This window comes from Colias philodice, chromosome 11 (genome assembly GCF_061535455.1).
Source record: "Colias philodice isolate Cphi_HAF_F1 chromosome 11, ilColPhil1 Martin Lab GWU primary, whole genome shotgun sequence".
Classification (NCBI taxonomy): Eukaryota; Metazoa; Arthropoda; class Insecta; order Lepidoptera; family Pieridae; genus Colias; species Colias philodice.
Genome location: NC_143096.1, coordinates 1,749,021 through 1,761,731, shown reverse-complemented (window position 1 = coordinate 1,761,731; position 12,711 = coordinate 1,749,021). Strand labels below are relative to the sequence as shown.

The window sequence follows — 12,711 nt, the reverse complement described above, 5'->3', positions numbered from 1 at the left end:
CTTTGATTGAATTTTACAATTGAATTGATTTCATTGCATTATTAATAATCAATAAAAAATAACACATAACCTAACATTTATAAACTAAATTATGTACACAGTAAACGAAGTCATATGATATAAATACTGAATCTTAATTACTATTTTTCTATGAAGAAGATAAAATACTAAAATAGAGCGCAAGCGCTCTATAATTTATTTAAAGACTCTCTAGCAATTATTAAACGTCTGGAAAATATTTTCTCATAAAAACCACACGATGACAAATATTTCCTTTTAATCCCTCCCGACAGATATTCATAAAGGTGTCGTCAGACCGACGATAACGCAGTAAAAAACGCACCGCACTCTATCACAGTTCATTACTTTCAAATCTAATGGAAAAGAGTATATTTGTGATTTATTATACTCCGTATATAACTGGATATTAATATATTTTTTTAATATATGCTTGTATTTTTTGAGTTGATATTTGTAAATTTATATGAAAAACTTCAACTGACTACGCTTTCACGTTAAATTATGTTTTGAATTTGTCTTTTAGGTAAGTTAAACGTATAAATGTTTCGCTGTATACTACATGCCCTCTAATTTTATTTCGGAATCTGTGACGAAGCGTGATTGAGTTATTCACACAAAGCGTACAACATAAATTATTTTGCAGTTAAAAGCGTAGGTATTTATTTATGCACACACACCCATAATGAGAACTCTATAAAAGATCATGTAATTGTTATTTTTAAGCATTTACCATTGTACGTTGCCAAACATTCAACAAATATTAAACATAATCTAATAAGAGTTTTGAAGGTATTTAAAAATATTCTTTATTATTTTCATCGTACAGAAATAGCTCTTTAGAATTTTTCTCTTTTTATCTTCACCACCTTATAAGTTACATTCGGTTATTCCTGCTACATTAATTCTAAAAATAACAAACAAAATGTTTGTATGAAGAGCCCTTCTGATTTCGATTTATCGCTTGTATCTCATTAAAATAAATGGCGTGTAAAATTTAATGCGCATCATTATTGCTTTGACTTCTTTATTATGGCTTCGATGTAGATATAAAATTATTAATGGTAGTAAAAATTCCAAACTTGAGTTTTATATGCGAGGAACAAATGCGATTTTAGGTACAGTTTTCTATATAGCGTTCTGGAATAAAATGAAAAAGAAAATTAAGAAGCGATTATTCTTCTAATATACATAAATAGGATTTTTAGATAATTATTCCCCTGTCTAGATAATATACCCGTGGACCTAATTAAGGTAAGCCGGAACAAAGAAATATGACTTGAAGCGATTATTACATTTCTATTTACGAGACAATGCAAATTAGATTATATGCAGTCTTTGAGATGTAAGGTTTCGAATGTATATAGGTCGAGAACCGTTTAGCTGGTTGGAGCTAAGTATCGACTTGGATTTATTTATGTACTAGCGGTCCGCCCCGGCTTCGCCCGTGGTACATAATATTTACGTTTTCTCTATATAAGAACCATCCTCGAATAAAAAAAGAATTATCGAAATCGGTTCAGCCGTTCTCGAGTTATGCGCTTACCAACACATTTTGCGATTCATTTTTATATATAAAGAAAGAAGATTATATATTATATTATTTTCATATGTGTTGCGTAGTGCGTACACACACTAGCAAGATCCAATGTAAGTTCAATGATCCGAGTGCATTTAGCAAATAAATCGCAAAAGTGATAGAAATCATATTTTGGTAATGAGGTAAATTTTCATGACGTATGAATTTATGTAATGTAAAAATGTATGTAAGCTGTGTAAACTTCAATCTTTCAAATGTTTATTTCTTTCATTGTTTTTTTATTCATATTTTAGAAACTATTTTCTTGTTTTTAAATTTATAGGTGACCGTAGCCACGCGCTGCTTCCGGGAAATATAAAAAACAAACATATCGTTTATTTATATTTAAATCAACCTACGTACAGGGCATTTTCTCAAGAAATAGCTTCAATTGTATCGCTAAACAATCTATATAATATACAGATGAAACACTCGCTGTGTATTGTATTGTATACCTATTTTTTTATTTTCTTTAATCTCAATTGATGACTAACGAACCTTGGATAACTATTTTTTTATCCTTCAAGTCGTGTGATGGTAATGTAAACGTATTAGACATGTTTCAAACAACGCTTTGCTTTGCAATAAATGTTTAGTTTCTTTACAGGATGCAAACATGATGTCATATGGTGAATAGTTTTTAATCTGTGGCTTGTGACAGATTATGTGACAAATATAATCTGTGCGAATTTGACAGTTAGTGTTTGTAAATATGATATAGAGGGTGTTCAAAAGTAAATACCAACAGTAAAAAGTTCCGATTACGATAAAACCTCTTGTAAATAGGTACTAAAAAAAATTATTCGCGCCTTTTTAATAATTATATCACAAAAACTGACCTTAAGTGCTTTATATGATTTGTTTCTTATAAGGAGAGTAGACTAACCAACTGACAAGGTTTATTTAAAGATTAAATATAAGATAAACGCTGCATCTTACTACATCGTGACATAATAACAAACAATGCGGTATATTTCGTGAAGGTCGGTCTCTTATGTAAATATAGGAAATTGCGAACATTAAAACAAAATGATAAAGTTAATAATTTTGTGTTCAACTTCGGAATGAGTTGAATAAGTAAGTCTTTAGATTTTTATAAAACAATATTTTTGAAAAAGACTCAATAATTCCTTGAGACGTCTTCCCTTTGCAAAAAAGCTTAGTGTCATGCGTATTTTTTACAATAGAAAACTTTTGTTTTAGATTTTGATTATAATTAAATATACCTGCGCCTACGCATGATACATTTAATAAAAGCACAGCAAATACAACTACAATAATAAACAGTCTGAATTTCAAAGTCGTGTTCACAAGTTTAGCATCCGACAGCATCCGACTAGACCAAGGAAGTTGTCCATTGAAAGAATACCGACCATAACTTTTTGCAACATTTATATGAAACACATCCGCTTACTTTGAGCGGTTGGATATATTTAAATTATACCCGGCTAAAACAAACACACTACAGCTGGGTATCATCAGCGTTGAAGTACATCGTCGATTAATATTTTCATTTCATTGTGCGAAATTAAAACAGTTCAAAGGAATGGTCCGGAATCGATGTTTGTATTAACCTTCGCCTTCCTAATGTTTGCGGGCATTTATTTAGATTGAATAAATATTATCCATTCAGTTACATGACTGGATGTTCTTTATGTTATAAATGCATGGAGGATACTGATTTATGTAATTATATTTTTTCCCCTAGTCTGATAATGTTACAGCGTATAAGAAACTTAGTTGGTTGAAAGTTTGGACCTTTATTTTGATAAATGTATCTGTCCTTCTGTATATCTAGTATTTCCACACTTTATCTACTGTAAATTGTTCAATAGTAATCAATAGCATCTTCACATAATGTTTATGTCTGTTTTAAATAAGCCATTAAATTTTTATTAAAAAAATACCGAAAGTACTATCTTTCACTTACGTCACAATACTTTGGGCACTCACATATTTGACCGGCTTATCCGTTAACACGGAAAAACGTTAATTTAATTAAACCATATTTATGGTGACTGTCACGTTATATGAGAGCTATCAAAGCTACGGGAGCGGCAGCCTTGGCCAGCGATAAAATAAAATACTGCAGATATTACGCGAAAGCGCAATTTTACCCGAACGATGAGCTTGACGTAGGCAACTTCCAAAATATGATAAAAAATCGTTCATGCGCAAAGGGGACAACAGCAGCAGCAAAATAGGTTGCATTTATTTATGTAGATGTGTGACTCTAATATGCAATTAAGTTTATATTGAACCAATTTTACCTATAGGTAGGTACTTACTACTTACAATATGTTTTTGTTGCGAATGCTATACATTGAACGAATACCTAATTAATTAATTGAATAATAAATAATTATTTTTACTTCAAACACCCTATATGGCGCGTGCGCATTTTTGTCAAAGTTCGTGAAAGCAAAAATGAAATGTGGATTTTCAATTTAGGAAAAAATAATTTAGGTCAAAATTATATTCGACTACAAAATAAATCAATCTGTTGTATCAGTTTAAACGTGTGTTATCTATACATTATAATAAATCTGTAGAAGGGTCAATTCTGTACATTGAAAATATTGAAAAAATAAATAGCAGGGGGTGTTACTGGATCGATACCAAACCCAAATATGTGATTAAAAAAATTTTTGTCTGTCTGTCTGTCTGTCTGTATGTGAAGACATCACGTGAAAACTACCGGTTCGATTTCGATGAAACTTGGTATACCTAATTATACCTTATTATCCTGGGCGTAAAATAGGATACTTTTTATCCTGGAAAAATACGTAGAAAAAAATTAAGTAATCTTAATTTTTCAGTTTTATCCATAGACGTTGTTCTGTAGAACCGCGAACACACGTTGCGTATTATTATAGGCCTAGCCGTATTTGGTTCCAATAGATATTTATAAGATGTCATAGTCCGCGAAGACCGACATCCGCGCGGACGGAGTCGCGGGCGGAAGCTAGTTTGTGAATAAAATTAAAATTAAAATCGGATGTGTTCAATTACGAACATGATCTCAAACAATAGCGAGATGTCATATTGACATGTGAAGTTGCAACACAAGATGGCGGACAATGACAGATGACAGCACAATAGATGTTTTGACACAGATACATTTCTATTTGCATTACAGATACAGTGAAAGGACATCGAAAACAACGGAGATTTAACGGCAACAATATCGTATAATTTATCTTTTCGACATTAGCTGTAAATTCTCTTTGTAGAGACATTTGCTAAGAATAAAATTCGTTTGGAATTGAGTTATTTGCTTTGGTAATGTGTTCTGTATTTTCATATTTCTTTAGTACTTACTTGTTCATGATGAATATTATTAAATCGTGGAAAATGTTCAGGAAATATATTTCACCCAACAAAATTATTTTCTACCTAAGTAATCATCGTAATAGGTACTTATCTTTTGTCCGTCTGAACAGATCCTAACATTATCATGAATGACGTTTGTATTATATGTTCGTACGTACGTACGTACGTACGAACCTTATTCCGGTTCAAAAATATACATACCTTCGGATGTGTTCAATAATAAACAACAGCGCTGATTAACAAAACGTATAGGTTTTTACAGTTTATTACATAACGCCTTCAGGCTTCACTTATACGGTGAATATTTATTTAATTACTTATAATCATCTTTATTTCAATCGGATGTATCTGAAGTAGGATTAGTTGAACGTAAACTACATAAATTATGCAGTGGACTACATAATTTATAGTATTGCATTTGTTTACGTGACGTTTCATCTGTATTTATTAAACAAAATATTTCTCCAGAGGTTAGCAAAAATTTACTTTTCCTCGTCCCGGACCATTTCACTCAGTCATTAGTCGCGAATATGTACTTCTTTTCTTTTTACCAATACCACAGATAATACAATACTAGCCAATTTAATATTATTTACTCTTGCAAGCAAGCAAGTTCTATTTTTGAAATTACTATTACTATTAATTATATTTTTATTTGTTACTTCAACTCTGATAAATAGACAATAGAAAGAAAGTATACAGAACATGTAAATTCTTCAAGAAATATTGATGGACAGAGCTGATGTGAAAGTAACATTTGCTTAACAAATGAATTACGCCCCACAACGGTTTGTTCTACGCCAATTACTGGATAAACTGTTTACATTTTTAATTAAATATTGACTAGGTTATGTGGCACGAACGTCATACGTTTCTGCTTAGGGTAAGCTTGTCTTGGTAGTTTTATAGGTCATCTGTATGTAGATATAATATAGTTATGTCAGGATTAATAACACAGTATTACCATTATTTCCTACAGTAGTGCGACGAATGTACTTGTGCAGAGAAACGGAGGGGAACTGGCGGGGGTCGGGCGACGCGGGCCGCGTAAAGCAAACACGCTTAGTTTGCTTTACCTAGCGCGAAAGGATGACGCAGTTGTATTTTTTGTGTAATAATTTTATTATACATAGGTACTTACATATTCTATTATGGCGCGCACAAACTGTTCGGTTTACGGATGTAAATCTACATTGAAATCCCAGAAGGAAACAATATTTCAGAAAGATTGTATTAATTGTATCTGTTGAATTAAAATCAAAGCTATGTATATGTTGTCCTCATTATTTTATAATCAGATTGTACATCCCAATGCGAATGCATTACTTAGTTAAATGTTATAATATACAATTAAGAATATCCAAAAATAAAGTGTCCACGTAAATAATATTTAGCAGTGCAATATCTGTAATTATATATTTATGAACAAATAATTACATCAGATTTAATAATCGCAATTATTTTGAATGTACATATGAATAAAGATTTCATCATAATATTAATAATCACAATTGTTTTATTTCCCATTTGTTGCAACCCTAGCGCATTTTCGTGTGGCAGCGTAATTACCTACGCTGGCGGCGGCATCGCGCGACATCAAAGGCGATTCCTTACTGTAGGAAATAATGGTAATACACAGTATTTCCTTCTGGGATTTCAATGTAGATTTACATCCGTAAACCGAACAGTTTGTGCGCGCCATAATAGAATATGTAAGTACCTATGTATAATAAAATTATTACACAAAAAATACGACTGCGTCATCCTTTCGCGCTAGGTAAAGCAAACTAAGCGTGTTTGCTTTACGCGGCCCGCGTCGCCCGACCCCCGCCAGTTCCCCTCCGTTTCTCTGCACAAGTACATTCGTCGCACTACTGTAGGAAATAATGGTAATACTGTGGTAATACTGTGATTAATAATGACGTCATTACATACCTACCTATTATTATTTATTTTAAATTTGAGACTTTATGAAAGAAAATTTCCTTAATTTTCCTGGGAATTTTTTTGTGATCTTGTGCGTTATCCTCCGTACTCCTATTAAAAATAAAAACATCACCGCAGTATTACGCAGGTCTGCTAAAAAAAAGTAAAAAATAAAATAAATATCTAGCGCATTGAGAACCACCTTGAAAATTGAAATCGAATGTAACAAATGACAACACTTGCTCTTCACATAAAAACGTGAAATTTTCTGAATTAGTGTATGACGTTTGGTTATAAACTATAACAAACGTAGACTAAACTAACCTGACATGTGTCTACAATAAAACGCGTTGAGTGCAAATACTTCCATGAAATAATCGCATCGTAGGTATAATGAGAGTTCAATTAACGGTGTTCCAATTTTCTAATTTTAAATTTATCTTTAGAGAAATAAACATTGTACCTATCCCTACATTTTTCATTTGAAAATCGAACGATATTCAAGATTGTTTTTTTTTTAATCTGTGTCACAAATTTGACAATGCTTATTTAACGCGGGTTCATAAAAATCTCATATGAATCATGGTTTGGAATGTCGTCCCTAATGATTTGTTTCCAAATTTTGTAATTGATATTTATTTGATTGTGTGTGTGATTTATTTTAATAACCAATGAGAAATTGAAAGCTGAATAAGGCGTAATTTTTGATTTCCAAAAATTTTAAGAAATAAATTCGAAACATCATCGTTAAAAATAAATTGATGTAAAGTGTTAGAAAAAGTAATTAAATAGGTATACGAAAAATCTATTCATAAAATAACAATATGTAAGTACATATATTCATGAATGTATTATTCGACTCAATATCAATTTATAAAAAAAATAAATTGGATAGATAAAGTATGATACAAGTAGGTACAGTCTACTAGTGGGGAAGACAATTTTCATACATATTTTTATTTAATTTGGCATAGTACCAAATTACCTACTTACCATAAAATGATTAATGTTACAACAAATAAACAAGTCTCTTTTATTAATTTATCGTCACATGTCTTAGATCACAATATGTACGGCTTGTCATAATATTTTTTTAAGCTCAGTCATGCATAACATGCTTTTCATGCACCATAGACGAATAATTTTACATTAGATAAAATATCGGATTTACAACTCTCTCGTTTTTGCCTATTTTATTCAGTATTTCATTTTAATAGATAACAGAGATAATAGAATCAGTAAATTCTAAGCAAATAGGTATGATTGAATAGAAAATATGTATTCGAAGATATTCGATGCTACGATTTTAATGTCGTCACTCGTCTCTGTTCAAGAGACTTCTATACCGTCAAAGCTTGCTATTAGTCGCTACAATATTAGTTATTCAGGTTTAAATAATAATTACTGAAATGAGTGAAGGCAGGTTTATTATAGTAGGTATCTGATACTATGTACCTATGCATGTACATAGTACTTAACTATTTAGTACCTACCTACGTAATGTCTGGTTATGATCACTGCAATTTAGATTGACTTCCAATAGACAGACAGGCAGACTTTCAATACATAACTATACCTACCTAAATAGAATGCTGAAGAGATTGTTTGAATTACTACCTAATCTTTGTTTACGATTTTTATCAGATTGGGTGGATCGTTTCAGGAAACGTGCTTCGACAGTCAATTTAGTTGAAAGGTACTCTCCCAATAGCCCTTTTGAGAACTGTATTGACTTTTTAACAATTCAATTTTATGGGAATGTTCCCAAACTACCTAGTAGGTAGGTATACCTATACAAATTTAAATCAAATGGAATTGTCACGTTCTGGTAGTGTTAGTATGGTACCTAGGTAAGTGGTAACATAATAAAATTGTTTTCTTTAATAAGTAAATGCAAACAGCAGCCAGGGTTGTTCATTAGGTCTACTTTCTTTATTTGACTTCCGGACAAAGACTCGGGCTTCTACGGGCACTAAAGTCTAAATCTAAGAAATATGAGTACCTAGTGGTACCTAGTAACCTATGACGTATAGTAAACATTTAGTACCTAATCTGTGGTATGACGTTTACTTTATACCTACGGCCTACTTAGTTTACTGATTTGAAAACTTTTTGAGTTTTATCACATTCTCGGTACTCGATGACGAACTCACCGCCGTGAGGATAATTTATTGGAAAACAATTACGGACCATTTGCATGACATTGTTTCACGACAACCGTGAATAAAGTACGATGTATGAAACGAAGAAAAAATACTGAGTCAGTTTCGTATTGAGATTGAGACACGATAGGTGTAATTAAAAGTAAGGTTAATCTAAAAACTTTAAAGATCTTATAAATATTTGTAACTAATTGCTATAGTTTATTGATAAAAACTATACCTATTGATTGATTCCTTCAATTTAATATTTCAAGTCTTATGACTCTTATGTCAGACCAATACCAAGCTGATCTCAAGTCTAACCATATATTTGATATTACCTATGTGTACCTATTACTTATGTACCTATATTTTTATTTTTAATTGGCTTGAAAATACACGTAATATTGGCTAATTAATATTTATAAAAAATGTACAAACTGCAAAATTACTCACATACTTGTTATATGCAACGGTTGTTAAATATTTTCATGTAAAAAACCATTACGATTAAAAACTTCTAAATTATCTATGGAATTATCTTCTTATCGGTCACTTGCAATTCCTTCACGAACTATCTAGTTATCTACTATACACTAATTAAAAAAAACAAAACACTATTATCACTGGCTATCACAATAAAAAGAAAAAACTATTCTATTTTCGAATTTGACATCGCGTACGGCGAATCCTTCCGGAGCGCATGTAGCAACGCGCAATAACAGCGCCTTTACGTTCCGACTCGCAAATGACAAATGCGCGTCAACGGGTTCGACGTTTGTTTACCTCCGGCCGCGGCGTTTCGCTCGCTCGCGGCTCAAGTTCAAGGGATTGTGAAAAGGAACGTGCGAAGTACCAGTGGCGCATGACCTGTGATTATACATCTATCTAGTAGCAAGACTCGGCTAATTGACAGGTTGGGAGGGTCAATATAGGTTGGTGTGATTTATTTTTTCTGTAAGCCGTTCGTTGCGATAATCTAATGGAGGGAGCGGTGATGTCATTCGGAATACATTGTGATAAAAGCATTGTTGATAGTGAAACTAAGTAGGTAGTTTAAGTAAATGTAGAATCAAATATTTAATGACATTTTAGAATGTAAACCTGACCTATAATAATATAAAACGTCTTAAAATTTAATAGGTACCTAGTTATTTTATAAAATCATAATATTTAAGTAATTAGTTTCACAGCTCCTATCGTTTTTATATTTGTATGATAATGTGGTAATCGTTTAGCCGTTAATCACTTATTAATAATACCGTAGTAAGGGCTCGAGTAGCGAATTTAGGCCGTGACTATCTTATCTGAGATTGTGTCATCGGAAATTAAATATAACTCAATTTTGTATACCTAGGTATGTATCCCCGCAAGGTTAACATTTCAAAGTGTTAGGAATGGATAGAGCATTGTATAAGAATATTTAATGTATGAGTGTAACGTAAAAATGATAACGGACACCGGACAGTGGAAACTTTACTTTCTTTCACAGAAATCAACATAAAACAGATTAAGGCTTTTACATGCGCTAATAACCTTGACCATACTTGACGGATCTCAAACCTCTCCCACTGCACCTTCTTTTTTCCTCGCATTTTGTATTTAAAAAGATACTAATCAGTGAAACAAAATATCCTCGTCAGGGACTGTTGTGTAACTGATAATTTATTAAACATAAAATTTTCAGAGCTCTAAGTCAGCAGGTTACGAAGTTTATAGAGTATTTGCGCAAAAATCGATGATCACGGCACATTTTTTTTCTAGAAATCTATTAACTTTGGAAAAAATTCCTCGCGAGCAATTAAAGATCAAAGACCATCCTACCTATTTTATATATTTTTTTCGGTATTGTGCTTTATGTTGTACCAGACTTTATAGAGGTTGAACATAGTCGAAATTGCCGGGTAACGCCTTAAGATATCTTAATTAAAAACTAGGGTCGTTTAAATCTGAGGGATCAATATCACTATTATAATATTTGAATAAAAAAACCTATAAGAAAACTAGTTTGCCAGTCGCTTTCTTAATTTGCTGTGAACAATTCCAAAAAATGTAGAAAACACTCTTTCTACAGCAGCGGAAGAAGCTATCGCTCCAAACAATTGCTTCACCACTGGAAAAAGTTTGTTTGACATTCAATAGCACGTTATACTAAAGGGAAATCCCCGTACTGTCTATTGAAGCACGCGGCACGTTCCGTTTCGCACAAAAATACAGTAACTTAAATAATAAAATGAAAAAATCAAAAAAAGTAATGATTAATTAGGATTTTTTCAATAAATCGTGCTTTATTCGATTTTTTCACAAAATCATGATTTTTTCCAACCCTGTATTTAAGTATCTAATAATAATAAAAAAAAATGTTGTGTGGTTTTATGAAACCACGGTAAAAGTGAAACTGTTCGAACGGTTCCGAACACTGCTTTGTGTAGCGCATGTCGCGTGACGGTCGGCTGCCGAGTAGGTATACTCAAAGGCAGACCAAAAAGTTTGAGACGATGTAATAAAAGTTTCACTTTAAAAAATTATGAATAATTTTTCATTCAACATCCTGATTGGATTGATAATAAAACTTTAAAGATTAAGATAAAGATTTTAAATTCGGTAATGTTTCATCTTTTAATAAAATAATTTCATAGTTCTGCAGCTAATGTTTTTTGTGAGTAAGTAGGTATACAAAACATAATTATATTATATCAATAATCATTATGTTTTGTAGTTATGTGCCGGTGTTACAGTCAAGACTCGACTCAAGCCTACTGTAGCAAAGATTTACCTACATAAATAAAAAAAAAACATAATAAAGAAACAATGAAATGGAATGTCTGATAAGTCTTAATTTACATACAAAATAATTAGCTTACTACTAGTTACAGGATAACAAAGAAAAAACAAAAATCACTAAGTACTTGAGATTGAAACAGACATAATACCGATATAAAAACACATAAATTATTTAGTTCTTTAAAATCAAATTCATATTGTAGGTACTATGTATATTTTTTCTAGAAATAATATATACTTTTGATTCAATTTGTTCGATTTCCATAATTTACAATTTACGATACTCCGCTAGATGTCGTCGGTATGCCTTATAAGTGTGAATATTTATTTAATCAATATTTACTCTACTCAACAATAGATGGCAGCACGGACGTATTTTTATAAAATTAACATAACATAAATAATATTAAAATACGCTATATGTCATTATTTTAAATATTTTTAAATCTGTACAATGATTTGAATATTTCTTACAAAATTAACTACCTACCTACTTCAATGTCACTATTGAAGAACTTTACATGTTAAACAAAAAATGTTTCATTGAGGAATTCTAGTTACCTAATTAATTAATAATAATATAACGTTAAAACTTATTCATTAATTTTTTCTACATGAAAATTTCAGGTTTCTGGAATAAGGGAACAAAGAAATACAATCAGTCACTCTTTGTTTCATTATGAGTGACTCACAAAGCTTATTGTGTTTAATTTTGCGAAAACATTTGACTAATACCTATGCATAAATTAAAATTCTTCCTAATTTTAACCTTATCACTATAAAATACAGTGAATATTTATTTTCTGTAAATTGTCATTGGCTGAGCAAAAAATTGATAATTTTCAAATAATATCCGGGTTTTATCTTGAAATCTACTCTAATATGGGGCATTTTGATAACTTATCGGAAACATTATTCTTACAGTGAATG

At 31.4% G+C, this 12,711-nt stretch overlaps 1 protein-coding gene across 6 annotated transcripts in view; it reads right to left on the bottom strand.

The window, feature by feature from the left end:
* Positions 1-12,711, bottom strand: part of Lmpt (four and a half LIM domains protein limpet) — a 133,031-nt gene that overhangs the window by 59,989 nt on the left and 60,331 nt on the right. For 3 of the 6 annotated variants that reach the window (XM_089700506.1, XM_089700504.1, XM_089700507.1), the window contains exon 1: positions 9,454-9,767. The exons of 1 other annotated variant lie outside the window; for it this stretch is intronic. The gene's annotated coding sequence lies outside the window, so the exon portion shown is untranslated. Of the gene's footprint in view, positions 1-9,453; positions 9,768-12,711 lie in introns of those variants that run through there. 2 more of the 6 variants (XM_089700505.1, XM_089700508.1) reach the window with 1 other exon arrangement.